Here is a 12,059-nt window from a genome sequence, read left to right on the forward strand (position 1 = left end):
ACGCTCAGCTGCTTGCAGATCTTGAGCGAGGAGCGAGAAAAGGAGACGGGCAACGCGGGGAGCGGTAAACGGGCCCTGTGGCGGGATGGAAACGTTGCCCCCTATGCCTGCAGGGGGAAATGCAGAACGCGCACGGGGGCCCTGTTGTTGCTACACCTTGCTGTGGCGCGCTGCACTTTTCGGCCAGTTGTCATGGCTGACAAAGCGTAATTGCAAGAAGACAAAAACCAAAGGAGCCTACCGAGAAGCCGCCACTAAGTCGGCAGGGGTACTTAGCGTGACCCCCGGCGGCCGTCCCATTTGGCTCACGCCCTGAAAAGCTGAGCAAGTTTTTTTTTTTTGTCCACAGGTGGAGAGAAGGCTGCACCGTTCCCAGCGGCACTGCAAGGCCAGGTCGATGCGTGGAGTGAACGGAGCAAGCCCCTTTTTTTCAGCTCCCGGTTCTAAAAATCCGTTTAATAAGTTGTCCCCGTGTAGAGGACATATCAGATATTAAACTGATAAGAACAGATACTACACTTGATCTTAGCCAAAAGGCCGAGAAGCGTTGACCCCAACTCTTTGCTGCCTGAGCCAACCTCCTCTGACACTTCTCAAGTGTCGCGGTGCAGTATTGTTAACTGGACGTAACACTGGCCGCTGCTGAGCACCCACCCACGGCCGTGCTCTCTTTGCACAGGCCGACCTCTCCACGGACACAGCTGCTTTGACGTTTGACAAACTCACAGGGCTCTGCCAGAAGGCAAAGCCTGCCAAAAATGGAATTTAACTCATTGGTATTCCTCTCCACGGAAGTCTTTAGTAAAAGGCGAAAGACTTGTGCGTGATGAAGAGAAACCAGAGTAAGGACGCTCCTGCCTTCGTGTGGGGCCGAAGTCCCTCGTCGCACCACTCACCACCTTCGCGGAACCCCCTTCTCGGCTTGCGAGGCGTTCCAATTCCCAGGCAGCTCCCATTTCCCTGAGGCCGCCCCGGCCCTTTGGCCGAGCCAATCAGATTGCGGACAGACTAAGATCCTGCCTTTTCCAGGCGGGCTAGCAAACGCTCAGCTGCTTGCAGATCTTGAGCGAGGAGCGAGAAAAGGAGACGGGCAACGCGGGGAGCGGTAAACGGGCCCTGTGGCGGGATGGAAACGTTGCCCCCTATGCCTGCAGGGGGAAATGCAGAACGCGCACGGGGGCCCTGTTGTTGCTACACCTTGCTGTGGCGCGCTGCACTTTTCGGCCAGTTGTCATGGCTGACAAAGCGTAATTGCAAGAAGACAAAAACCAAAGGAGCCTACCGAGAAGCCGCCACTAAGTCGGCAGGGGTACTTAGCGTGACCCCCGGCGGCCGTCCCATTTGGCTCACGCCCTGAAAAGCTGAGCAAGTTTTTTTTTTTTGTCCACAGGTGGAGAGAAGGCTGCACCGTTCCCAGCGGCACTGCAAGGCCAGGTCGATGCGTGGAGTGAACGGAGCAAGCCCCTTTTTTTCAGCTCCCGGTTCTAAAAATCCGTTTAATAAGTTGTCCCCGTGTAGAGGACATATCAGATATTAAACTGATAAGAACAGATACTACACTTGATCTTAGCCAAAAGGCCGAGAAGCGTTGACCCCAACTCTTTGCTGCCTGAGCCAACCTCCTCTGACACTTCTCAAGTGTCGCGGTGCAGTATTGTTAACTGGACGTAACACTGGCCGCTGCTGAGCACCCACCCACGGCCGTGCTCTCTTTGCACAGGCCGACCTCTCCACGGACACAGCTGCTTTGACGTTTGACAAACTCACAGGGCTCTGCCAGAAGGCAAAGCCTGCCAAAAATGGAATTTAACTCATTGGTATTCCTCTCCACGGAAGTCTTTAGTAAAAGGCGAAAGACTTGTGCGTGATGAAGAGAAACCAGAGTAAGGACGCTCCTGCCTTCGTGTGGGGCCGAAGTCCCTCGTCGCACCACTCACCACCTTCGCGGAACCCCCTTCTCGGCTTGCGAGGCGTTCCAATTCCCAGGCAGCTCCCATTTCCCTGAGGCCGCCCCGGCCCTTTGGCCGAGCCAATCAGATTGCGGACAGACTAAGATCCTGCCTTTTCCAGGCGGGCTAGCAAACGCTCAGCTGCTTGCAGATCTTGAGCGAGGAGCGAGAAAAGGAGACGGGCAACGCGGGGAGCGGTAAACGGGCCCTGTGGCGGGATGGAAACGTTGCCCCCTATGCCTGCAGGGGGAAATGCAGAACGCGCACGGGGGCCCTGTTGTTGCTACACCTTGCTGTGGCGCGCTGCACTTTTCGGCCAGTTGTCATGGCTGACAAAGCGTAATTGCAAGAAGACAAAAACCAAAGGAGCCTACCGAGAAGCCGCCACTAAGTCGGCAGGGGTACTTAGCGTGACCCCCGGCGGCCGTCCCATTTGGCTCACGCCCTGAAAAGCTGAGCAAGTTTTTTTTTTTTGTCCACAGGTGGAGAGAAGGCTGCACCGTTCCCAGCGGCACTGCAAGGCCAGGTCGATGCGTGGAGTGAACGGAGCAAGCCCCTTTTTTTCAGCTCCCGGTTCTAAAAATCCGTTTAATAAGTTGTCCCCGTGTAGAGGACATATCAGATATTAAACTGATAAGAACAGATACTACACTTGATCTTAGCCAAAAGGCCGAGAAGCGTTGACCCCAACTCTTTGCTGCCTGAGCCAACCTCCTCTGACACTTCTCAAGTGTCGCGGTGCAGTATTGTTAACTGGACGTAACACTGGCCGCTGCTGAGCACCCACCCACGGCCGTGCTCTCTTTGCACAGGCCGACCTCTCCACGGACACAGCTGCTTTGACGTTTGACAAACTCACAGGGCTCTGCCAGAAGGCAAAGCCTGCCAAAAATGGAATTTAACTCATTGGTATTCCTCTCCACGGAAGTCTTTAGTAAAAGGCGAAAGACTTGTGCGTGATGAAGAGAAACCAGAGTAAGGACGCTCCTGCCTTCGTGTGGGGCCGAAGTCCCTCGTCGCACCACTCACCACCTTCGCGGAACCCCCTTCTCGGCTTGCGAGGCGTTCCAATTCCCAGGCAGCTCCCATTTCCCTGAGGCCGCCCCGGCCCTTTGGCCGAGCCAATCAGATTGCGGACAGACTAAGATCCTGCCTTTTCCAGGCGGGCTAGCAAACGCTCAGCTGCTTGCAGATCTTGAGCGAGGAGCGAGAAAAGGAGACGGGCAACGCGGGGAGCGGTAAACGGGCCCTGTGGCGGGATGGAAACGTTGCCCCCTATGCCTGCAGGGGGAAATGCAGAACGCGCACGGGGGCCCTGTTGTTGCTACACCTTGCTGTGGCGCGCTGCACTTTTCGGCCAGTTGTCATGGCTGACAAAGCGTAATTGCAAGAAGACAAAAACCAAAGGAGCCTACCGAGAAGCCGCCACTAAGTCGGCAGGGGTACTTAGCGTGACCCCCGGCGGCCGTCCCATTTGGCTCACGCCCTGAAAAGCTGAGCAAGTTTTTTTTTTTGTCCACAGGTGGAGAGAAGGCTGCACCGTTCCCAGCGGCACTGCAAGGCCAGGTCGATGCGTGGAGTGAACGGAGCAAGCCCCTTTTTCAGCTCCCGGTTCTAAAAATCCGTTTAATAAGTTGTCCCCGTGTAGAGGACATATCAGATATTAAACTGATAAGAACAGATACTACACTTGATCTTAGCCAAAAGGCCGAGAAGCGATGACCCCCACTCTTTGCTGCCTGAGCCAACCTCCTCTGACACTTCTCAAGTGTCGCGGTGCAGTATTGTTAACTGGACGTAACACTGGCCGCTGCTGAGCACCCACCCACGGCCGTGCTCTCTTTGCACAGGCCGACCTCTCCACGGACACAGCTGCTTTGACGTTTGACAAACTCACAGGGCTCTGCCAGAAGGCAAAGCCTGCCAAAAATGGAATTTAACTCATTGGTATTCCTCTCCACGGAAGTCTTTAGTAAAAGGCGAAAGACTTGTGCGTGATGAAGAGAAACCAGAGTAAGGACGCTCCTGCCTTCGTGTGGGGCCGAAGTCCCTCGTCGCACCACTCACCACCTTCGCGGAACCCCCTTCTCGGCTTGCGAGGCGTTCCAATTCCCAGGCAGCTCCCATTTCCCTGAGGCCGCCCCGGCCCTTTGGCCGAGCCAATCAGATTGCGGACAGACTAAGATCCTGCCTTTTCCAGGCGGGCTAGCAAACGCTCAGCTGCTTGCAGATCTTGAGCGAGGAGCGAGAAAAGGAGACGGGCAACGCGGGGAGCGGTAAACGGGCCCTGTGGCGGGATGGAAACGTTGCCCCCTATGCCTGCAGGGGGAAATGCAGAACGCGCACGGGGGCCCTGTTGTTGCTACACCTTGCTGTGGCGCGCTGCACTTTTCGGCCAGTTGTCATGGCTGACAAAGCGTAATTGCAAGAAGACAAAAACCAAAGGAGCCTACCGAGAAGCCGCCACTAAGTCGGCAGGGGTACTTAGCGTGACCCCCGGCGGCCGTCCCATTTGGCTCACGCCCTGAAAAGCTGAGCAAGTTTTTTTTTTTTGTCCACAGGTGGAGAGAAGGCTGCACCGTTCCCAGCGGCACTGCAAGGCCAGGTCGATGCGTGGAGTGAACGGAGCAAGCCCCTTTTTTTCAGCTCCCGGTTCTAAAAATCCGTTTAATAAGTTGTCCCCGTGTAGAGGACATATCAGATATTAAACTGATAAGAACAGATACTACACTTGATCTTAGCCAAAAGGCCGAGAAGCGTTGACCCCAACTCTTTGCTGCCTGAGCCAACCTCCTCTGACACTTCTCAAGTGTCGCGGTGCAGTATTGTTAACTGGACGTAACACTGGCCGCTGCTGAGCACCCACCCACGGCCGTGCTCTCTTTGCACAGGCCGACCTCTCCACGGACACAGCTGCTTTGACGTTTGACAAACTCACAGGGCTCTGCCAGAAGGCAAAGCCTGCCAAAAATGGAATTTAACTCATTGGTATTCCTCTCCACGGAAGTCTTTAGTAAAAGGCGAAAGACTTGTGCGTGATGAAGAGAAACCAGAGTAAGGACGCTCCTGCCTTCGTGTGGGGCCGAAGTCCCTCGTCGCACCACTCACCACCTTCGCGGAACCCCCTTCTCGGCTTGCGAGGCGTTCCAATTCCCAGGCAGCTCCCATTTCCCTGAGGCCGCCCCGGCCCTTTGGCCGAGCCAATCAGATTGCGGACAGACTAAGATCCTGCCTTTTCCAGGCGGGCTAGCAAACGCTCAGCTGCTTGCAGATCTTGAGCGAGGAGCGAGAAAAGGAGACGGGCAACGCGGGGAGCGGTAAACGGGCCCTGTGGCGGGATGGAAACGTTGCCCCCTATGCCTGCAGGGGGAAATGCAGAACGCGCACGGGGGCCCTGTTGTTGCTACACCTTGCTGTGGCGCGCTGCACTTTTCGGCCAGTTGTCATGGCTGACAAAGCGTAATTGCAAGAAGACAAAAACCAAAGGAGCCTACCGAGAAGCCGCCACTAAGTCGGCAGGGGTACTTAGCGTGACCCCCGGCGGCCGTCCCATTTGGCTCACGCCCTGAAAAGCTGAGCAAGTTTTTTTTTTTTGTCCACAGGTGGAGAGAAGGCTGCACCGTTCCCAGCGGCACTGCAAGGCCAGGTCGATGCGTGGAGTGAACGGAGCAAGCCCCTTTTTTTCAGCTCCCGGTTCTAAAAATCCGTTTAATAAGTTGTCCCCGTGTAGAGGACATATCAGATATTAAACTGATAAGAACAGATACTACACTTGATCTTAGCCAAAAGGCCGAGAAGCGTTGACCCCAACTCTTTGCTGCCTGAGCCAACCTCCTCTGACACTTCTCAAGTGTCGCGGTGCAGTATTGTTAACTGGACGTAACACTGGCCGCTGCTGAGCACCCACCCACGGCCGTGCTCTCTTTGCACAGGCCGACCTCTCCACGGACACAGCTGCTTTGACGTTTGACAAACTCACAGGGCTCTGCCAGAAGGCAAAGCCTGCCAAAAATGGAATTTAACTCATTGGTATTCCTCTCCACGGAAGTCTTTAGTAAAAGGCGAAAGACTTGTGCGTGATGAAGAGAAACCAGAGTAAGGACGCTCCTGCCTTCGTGTGGGGCCGAAGTCCCTCGTCGCACCACTCACCACCTTCGCGGAACCCCCTTCTCGGCTTGCGAGGCGTTCCAATTCCCAGGCAGCTCCCATTTCCCTGAGGCCGCCCCGGCCCTTTGGCCGAGCCAATCAGATTGCGGACAGACTAAGATCCTGCCTTTTCCAGGCGGGCTAGCAAACGCTCAGCTGCTTGCAGATCTTGAGCGAGGAGCGAGAAAAGGAGACGGGCAACGCGGGGAGCGGTAAACGGGCCCTGTGGCGGGATGGAAACGTTGCCCCCTATGCCTGCAGGGGGAAATGCAGAACGCGCACGGGGGCCCTGTTGTTGCTACACCTTGCTGTGGCGCGCTGCACTTTTCGGCCAGTTGTCATGGCTGACAAAGCGTAATTGCAAGAAGACAAAAACCAAAGGAGCCTACCGAGAAGCCGCCACTAAGTCGGCAGGGGTACTTAGCGTGACCCCCGGCGGCCGTCCCATTTGGCTCACGCCCTGAAAAGCTGAGCAAGTTTTTTTTTTTGTCCACAGGTGGAGAGAAGGCTGCACCGTTCCCAGCGGCACTGCAAGGCCAGGTCGATGCGTGGAGTGAACGGAGCAAGCCCCTTTTTCAGCTCCCGGTTCTAAAAATCCGTTTAATAAGTTGTCCCCGTGTAGAGGACATATCAGATATTAAACTGATAAGAACAGATACTACACTTGATCTTAGCCAAAAGGCCGAGAAGCGATGACCCCCACTCTTTGCTGCCTGAGCCAACCTCCTCTGACACTTCTCAAGTGTCGCGGTGCAGTATTGTTAACTGGACGTAACACTGGCCGCTGCTGAGCACCCACCCACGGCCGTGCTCTCTTTGCACAGGCCGACCTCTCCACGGACACAGCTGCTTTGACGTTTGACAAACTCACAGGGCTCTGCCAGAAGGCAAAGCCTGCCAAAAATGGAATTTAACTCATTGGTATTCCTCTCCACGGAAGTCTTTAGTAAAAGGCGAAAGACTTGTGCGTGATGAAGAGAAACCAGAGTAAGGACGCTCCTGCCTTCGTGTGGGGCCGAAGTCCCTCGTCGCACCACTCACCACCTTCGCGGAACCCCCTTCTCGGCTTGCGAGGCGTTCCAATTCCCAGGCAGCTCCCATTTCCCTGAGGCCGCCCCGGCCCTTTGGCCGAGCCAATCAGATTGCGGACAGACTAAGATCCTGCCTTTTCCAGGCGGGCTAGCAAACGCTCAGCTGCTTGCAGATCTTGAGCGAGGAGCGAGAAAAGGAGACGGGCAACGCGGGGAGCGGTAAACGGGCCCTGTGGCGGGATGGAAACGTTGCCCCCTATGCCTGCAGGGGGAAATGCAGAACGCGCACGGGGGCCCTGTTGTTGCTACACCTTGCTGTGGCGCGCTGCACTTTTCGGCCAGTTGTCATGGCTGACAAAGCGTAATTGCAAGAAGACAAAAACCAAAGGAGCCTACCGAGAAGCCGCCACTAAGTCGGCAGGGGTACTTAGCGTGACCCCCGGCGGCCGTCCCATTTGGCTCACGCCCTGAAAAGCTGAGCAAGTTTTTTTTTTTTGTCCACAGGTGGAGAGAAGGCTGCACCGTTCCCAGCGGCACTGCAAGGCCAGGTCGATGCGTGGAGTGAACGGAGCAAGCCCCTTTTTTTCAGCTCCCGGTTCTAAAAATCCGTTTAATAAGTTGTCCCCGTGTAGAGGACATATCAGATATTAAACTGATAAGAACAGATACTACACTTGATCTTAGCCAAAAGGCCGAGAAGCGTTGACCCCAACTCTTTGCTGCCTGAGCCAACCTCCTCTGACACTTCTCAAGTGTCGCGGTGCAGTATTGTTAACTGGACGTAACACTGGCCGCTGCTGAGCACCCACCCACGGCCGTGCTCTCTTTGCACAGGCCGACCTCTCCACGGACACAGCTGCTTTGACGTTTGACAAACTCACAGGGCTCTGCCAGAAGGCAAAGCCTGCCAAAAATGGAATTTAACTCATTGGTATTCCTCTCCACGGAAGTCTTTAGTAAAAGGCGAAAGACTTGTGCGTGATGAAGAGAAACCAGAGTAAGGACGCTCCTGCCTTCGTGTGGGGCCGAAGTCCCTCGTCGCACCACTCACCACCTTCGCGGAACCCCCTTCTCGGCTTGCGAGGCGTTCCAATTCCCAGGCAGCTCCCATTTCCCTGAGGCCGCCCCGGCCCTTTGGCCGAGCCAATCAGATTGCGGACAGACTAAGATCCTGCCTTTTCCAGGCGGGCTAGCAAACGCTCAGCTGCTTGCAGATCTTGAGCGAGGAGCGAGAAAAGGAGACGGGCAACGCGGGGAGCGGTAAACGGGCCCTGTGGCGGGATGGAAACGTTGCCCCCTATGCCTGCAGGGGGAAATGCAGAACGCGCACGGGGGCCCTGTTGTTGCTACACCTTGCTGTGGCGCGCTGCACTTTTCGGCCAGTTGTCATGGCTGACAAAGCGTAATTGCAAGAAGACAAAAACCAAAGGAGCCTACCGAGAAGCCGCCACTAAGTCGGCAGGGGTACTTAGCGTGACCCCCGGCGGCCGTCCCATTTGGCTCACGCCCTGAAAAGCTGAGCAAGTTTTTTTTTTTTGTCCACAGGTGGAGAGAAGGCTGCACCGTTCCCAGCGGCACTGCAAGGCCAGGTCGATGCGTGGAGTGAACGGAGCAAGCCCCTTTTTTTCAGCTCCCGGTTCTAAAAATCCGTTTAATAAGTTGTCCCCGTGTAGAGGACATATCAGATATTAAACTGATAAGAACAGATACTACACTTGATCTTAGCCAAAAGGCCGAGAAGCGTTGACCCCAACTCTTTGCTGCCTGAGCCAACCTCCTCTGACACTTCTCAAGTGTCGCGGTGCAGTATTGTTAACTGGACGTAACACTGGCCGCTGCTGAGCACCCACCCACGGCCGTGCTCTCTTTGCACAGGCCGACCTCTCCACGGACACAGCTGCTTTGACGTTTGACAAACTCACAGGGCTCTGCCAGAAGGCAAAGCCTGCCAAAAATGGAATTTAACTCATTGGTATTCCTCTCCACGGAAGTCTTTAGTAAAAGGCGAAAGACTTGTGCGTGATGAAGAGAAACCAGAGTAAGGACGCTCCTGCCTTCGTGTGGGGCCGAAGTCCCTCGTCGCACCACTCACCACCTTCGCGGAACCCCCTTCTCGGCTTGCGAGGCGTTCCAATTCCCAGGCAGCTCCCATTTCCCTGAGGCCGCCCCGGCCCTTTGGCCGAGCCAATCAGATTGCGGACAGACTAAGATCCTGCCTTTTCCAGGCGGGCTAGCAAACGCTCAGCTGCTTGCAGATCTTGAGCGAGGAGCGAGAAAAGGAGACGGGCAACGCGGGGAGCGGTAAACGGGCCCTGTGGCGGGATGGAAACGTTGCCCCCTATGCCTGCAGGGGGAAATGCAGAACGCGCACGGGGGCCCTGTTGTTGCTACACCTTGCTGTGGCGCGCTGCACTTTTCGGCCAGTTGTCATGGCTGACAAAGCGTAATTGCAAGAAGACAAAAACCAAAGGAGCCTACCGAGAAGCCGCCACTAAGTCGGCAGGGGTACTTAGCGTGACCCCCGGCGGCCGTCCCATTTGGCTCACGCCCTGAAAAGCTGAGCAAGTTTTTTTTTTTTGTCCACAGGTGGAGAGAAGGCTGCACCGTTCCCAGCGGCACTGCAAGGCCAGGTCGATGCGTGGAGTGAACGGAGCAAGCCCCTTTTTTTCAGCTCCCGGTTCTAAAAATCCGTTTAATAAGTTGTCCCCGTGTAGAGGACATATCAGATATTAAACTGATAAGAACAGATACTACACTTGATCTTAGCCAAAAGGCCGAGAAGCGTTGACCCCAACTCTTTGCTGCCTGAGCCAACCTCCTCTGACACTTCTCAAGTGTCGCGGTGCAGTATTGTTAACTGGACGTAACACTGGCCGCTGCTGAGCACCCACCCACGGCCGTGCTCTCTTTGCACAGGCCGACCTCTCCACGGACACAGCTGCTTTGACGTTTGACAAACTCACAGGGCTCTGCCAGAAGGCAAAGCCTGCCAAAAATGGAATTTAACTCATTGGTATTCCTCTCCACGGAAGTCTTTAGTAAAAGGCGAAAGACTTGTGCGTGATGAAGAGAAACCAGAGTAAGGACGCTCCTGCCTTCGTGTGGGGCCGAAGTCCCTCGTCGCACCACTCACCACCTTCGCGGAACCCCCTTCTCGGCTTGCGAGGCGTTCCAATTCCCAGGCAGCTCCCATTTCCCTGAGGCCGCCCCGGCCCTTTGGCCGAGCCAATCAGATTGCGGACAGACTAAGATCCTGCCTTTTCCAGGCGGGCTAGCAAACGCTCAGCTGCTTGCAGATCTTGAGCGAGGAGCGAGAAAAGGAGACGGGCAACGCGGGGAGCGGTAAACGGGCCCTGTGGCGGGATGGAAACGTTGCCCCCTATGCCTGCAGGGGGAAATGCAGAACGCGCACGGGGGCCCTGTTGTTGCTACACCTTGCTGTGGCGCGCTGCACTTTTCGGCCAGTTGTCATGGCTGACAAAGCGTAATTGCAAGAAGACAAAAACCAAAGGAGCCTACCGAGAAGCCGCCACTAAGTCGGCAGGGGTACTTAGCGTGACCCCCGGCGGCCGTCCCATTTGGCTCACGCCCTGAAAAGCTGAGCAAGTTTTTTTTTTTTGTCCACAGGTGGAGAGAAGGCTGCACCGTTCCCAGCGGCACTGCAAGGCCAGGTCGATGCGTGGAGTGAACGGAGCAAGCCCCTTTTTTTCAGCTCCCGGTTCTAAAAATCCGTTTAATAAGTTGTCCCCGTGTAGAGGACATATCAGATATTAAACTGATAAGAACAGATACTACACTTGATCTTAGCCAAAAGGCCGAGAAGCGTTGACCCCAACTCTTTGCTGCCTGAGCCAACCTCCTCTGACACTTCTCAAGTGTCGCGGTGCAGTATTGTTAACTGGACGTAACACTGGCCGCTGCTGAGCACCCACCCACGGCCGTGCTCTCTTTGCACAGGCCGACCTCTCCACGGACACAGCTGCTTTGACGTTTGACAAACTCACAGGGCTCTGCCAGAAGGCAAAGCCTGCCAAAAATGGAATTTAACTCATTGGTATTCCTCTCCACGGAAGTCTTTAGTAAAAGGCGAAAGACTTGTGCGTGATGAAGAGAAACCAGAGTAAGGACGCTCCTGCCTTCGTGTGGGGCCGAAGTCCCTCGTCGCACCACTCACCACCTTCGCGGAACCCCCTTCTCGGCTTGCGAGGCGTTCCAATTCCCAGGCAGCTCCCATTTCCCTGAGGCCGCCCCGGCCCTTTGGCCGAGCCAATCAGATTGCGGACAGACTAAGATCCTGCCTTTTCCAGGCGGGCTAGCAAACGCTCAGCTGCTTGCAGATCTTGAGCGAGGAGCGAGAAAAGGAGACGGGCAACGCGGGGAGCGGTAAACGGGCCCTGTGGCGGGATGGAAACGTTGCCCCCTATGCCTGCAGGGGGAAATGCAGAACGCGCACGGGGGCCCTGTTGTTGCTACACCTTGCTGTGGCGCGCTGCACTTTTCGGCCAGTTGTCATGGCTGACAAAGCGTAATTGCAAGAAGACAAAAACCAAAGGAGCCTACCGAGAAGCCGCCACTAAGTCGGCAGGGGTACTTAGCGTGACCCCCGGCGGCCGTCCCATTTGGCTCACGCCCTGAAAAGCTGAGCAAGTTTTTTTTTTTTGTCCACAGGTGGAGAGAAGGCTGCACCGTTCCCAGCGGCACTGCAAGGCCAGGTCGATGCGTGGAGTGAACGGAGCAAGCCCCTTTTTTTCAGCTCCCGGTTCTAAAAATCCGTTTAATAAGTTGTCCCCGTGTAGAGGACATATCAGATATTAAACTGATAAGAACAGATACTACACTTGATCTTAGCCAAAAGGCCGAGAAGCGTTGACCCCAACTCTTTGCTGCCTGAGCCAACCTCCTCTGACACTTCTCAAGTGTCGCGGTGCAGTAT

The 12,059-nt window shown here is 55.4% G+C and overlaps 23 non-coding genes across 23 annotated transcripts; all 23 read right to left on the bottom strand.

Moving 5' to 3' along the window:
• Window positions 1–356: 356 nt before the first annotated feature.
• On the bottom strand, window positions 357–549 carry LOC137114445 (U2 spliceosomal RNA). The gene has a single exon (XR_010913544.1). It is a non-coding gene; the product is annotated as a U2 spliceosomal RNA (small nuclear RNA).
• Window positions 550–730: 181 nt separating this feature from the next.
• Window positions 731–846, bottom strand: LOC137113672 (U5 spliceosomal RNA). The gene has a single exon (XR_010912795.1). It is a non-coding gene; the product is annotated as a U5 spliceosomal RNA (small nuclear RNA).
• Window positions 847–1,397: 551 nt separating this feature from the next.
• On the bottom strand, window positions 1,398–1,590 carry LOC137114446 (U2 spliceosomal RNA). The gene has a single exon (XR_010913545.1). It is a non-coding gene; the product is annotated as a U2 spliceosomal RNA (small nuclear RNA).
• A 181-nt stretch (window positions 1,591–1,771) lies between these two features.
• LOC137113673 (U5 spliceosomal RNA) lies at window positions 1,772–1,887 on the bottom strand. The gene has a single exon (XR_010912796.1). It is a non-coding gene; the product is annotated as a U5 spliceosomal RNA (small nuclear RNA).
• Window positions 1,888–2,438: 551 nt separating this feature from the next.
• LOC137114447 (U2 spliceosomal RNA) lies at window positions 2,439–2,631 on the bottom strand. The gene has a single exon (XR_010913546.1). It is a non-coding gene; the product is annotated as a U2 spliceosomal RNA (small nuclear RNA).
• A 181-nt stretch (window positions 2,632–2,812) lies between these two features.
• LOC137113674 (U5 spliceosomal RNA) lies at window positions 2,813–2,928 on the bottom strand. The gene has a single exon (XR_010912797.1). It is a non-coding gene; the product is annotated as a U5 spliceosomal RNA (small nuclear RNA).
• A 550-nt stretch (window positions 2,929–3,478) lies between these two features.
• LOC137114187 (U2 spliceosomal RNA) lies at window positions 3,479–3,669 on the bottom strand. The gene has a single exon (XR_010913297.1). It is a non-coding gene; the product is annotated as a U2 spliceosomal RNA (small nuclear RNA).
• A 181-nt stretch (window positions 3,670–3,850) lies between these two features.
• LOC137113675 (U5 spliceosomal RNA) lies at window positions 3,851–3,966 on the bottom strand. The gene has a single exon (XR_010912798.1). It is a non-coding gene; the product is annotated as a U5 spliceosomal RNA (small nuclear RNA).
• Window positions 3,967–4,517: 551 nt separating this feature from the next.
• LOC137113217 (U2 spliceosomal RNA) lies at window positions 4,518–4,710 on the bottom strand. Its single transcript, XR_010912352.1, has one exon. It is a non-coding gene; the product is annotated as a U2 spliceosomal RNA (small nuclear RNA).
• A 181-nt stretch (window positions 4,711–4,891) lies between these two features.
• Window positions 4,892–5,007, bottom strand: LOC137113676 (U5 spliceosomal RNA). The gene has a single exon (XR_010912799.1). It is a non-coding gene; the product is annotated as a U5 spliceosomal RNA (small nuclear RNA).
• A 551-nt stretch (window positions 5,008–5,558) lies between these two features.
• LOC137113218 (U2 spliceosomal RNA) lies at window positions 5,559–5,751 on the bottom strand. The gene has a single exon (XR_010912353.1). It is a non-coding gene; the product is annotated as a U2 spliceosomal RNA (small nuclear RNA).
• A 181-nt stretch (window positions 5,752–5,932) lies between these two features.
• Window positions 5,933–6,048, bottom strand: LOC137113677 (U5 spliceosomal RNA). Its single transcript, XR_010912800.1, has one exon. It is a non-coding gene; the product is annotated as a U5 spliceosomal RNA (small nuclear RNA).
• Window positions 6,049–6,598: 550 nt separating this feature from the next.
• Window positions 6,599–6,789, bottom strand: LOC137114188 (U2 spliceosomal RNA). Its single transcript, XR_010913298.1, has one exon. It is a non-coding gene; the product is annotated as a U2 spliceosomal RNA (small nuclear RNA).
• A 181-nt stretch (window positions 6,790–6,970) lies between these two features.
• LOC137113678 (U5 spliceosomal RNA) lies at window positions 6,971–7,086 on the bottom strand. Its single transcript, XR_010912801.1, has one exon. It is a non-coding gene; the product is annotated as a U5 spliceosomal RNA (small nuclear RNA).
• Window positions 7,087–7,637: 551 nt separating this feature from the next.
• LOC137113219 (U2 spliceosomal RNA) lies at window positions 7,638–7,830 on the bottom strand. Its single transcript, XR_010912354.1, has one exon. It is a non-coding gene; the product is annotated as a U2 spliceosomal RNA (small nuclear RNA).
• Window positions 7,831–8,011: 181 nt separating this feature from the next.
• Window positions 8,012–8,127, bottom strand: LOC137113679 (U5 spliceosomal RNA). The gene has a single exon (XR_010912802.1). It is a non-coding gene; the product is annotated as a U5 spliceosomal RNA (small nuclear RNA).
• Window positions 8,128–8,678: 551 nt separating this feature from the next.
• Window positions 8,679–8,871, bottom strand: LOC137113220 (U2 spliceosomal RNA). The gene has a single exon (XR_010912355.1). It is a non-coding gene; the product is annotated as a U2 spliceosomal RNA (small nuclear RNA).
• A 181-nt stretch (window positions 8,872–9,052) lies between these two features.
• On the bottom strand, window positions 9,053–9,168 carry LOC137113680 (U5 spliceosomal RNA). Its single transcript, XR_010912803.1, has one exon. It is a non-coding gene; the product is annotated as a U5 spliceosomal RNA (small nuclear RNA).
• Window positions 9,169–9,719: 551 nt separating this feature from the next.
• LOC137113221 (U2 spliceosomal RNA) lies at window positions 9,720–9,912 on the bottom strand. Its single transcript, XR_010912356.1, has one exon. It is a non-coding gene; the product is annotated as a U2 spliceosomal RNA (small nuclear RNA).
• Window positions 9,913–10,093: 181 nt separating this feature from the next.
• On the bottom strand, window positions 10,094–10,209 carry LOC137113682 (U5 spliceosomal RNA). The gene has a single exon (XR_010912805.1). It is a non-coding gene; the product is annotated as a U5 spliceosomal RNA (small nuclear RNA).
• Window positions 10,210–10,760: 551 nt separating this feature from the next.
• LOC137113223 (U2 spliceosomal RNA) lies at window positions 10,761–10,953 on the bottom strand. Its single transcript, XR_010912358.1, has one exon. It is a non-coding gene; the product is annotated as a U2 spliceosomal RNA (small nuclear RNA).
• Window positions 10,954–11,134: 181 nt separating this feature from the next.
• Window positions 11,135–11,250, bottom strand: LOC137113683 (U5 spliceosomal RNA). Its single transcript, XR_010912806.1, has one exon. It is a non-coding gene; the product is annotated as a U5 spliceosomal RNA (small nuclear RNA).
• A 551-nt stretch (window positions 11,251–11,801) lies between these two features.
• LOC137113224 (U2 spliceosomal RNA) lies at window positions 11,802–11,994 on the bottom strand. The gene has a single exon (XR_010912359.1). It is a non-coding gene; the product is annotated as a U2 spliceosomal RNA (small nuclear RNA).
• Between the last annotated feature and the right edge of the window lie 65 nt (window positions 11,995–12,059).

Source organism: Channa argus, unplaced genomic scaffold (genome assembly GCF_033026475.1).
Source record: "Channa argus isolate prfri unplaced genomic scaffold, Channa argus male v1.0 Contig016, whole genome shotgun sequence".
In the NCBI taxonomy this organism is placed as follows: Eukaryota; Metazoa; Chordata; class Actinopteri; order Anabantiformes; family Channidae; genus Channa; species Channa argus.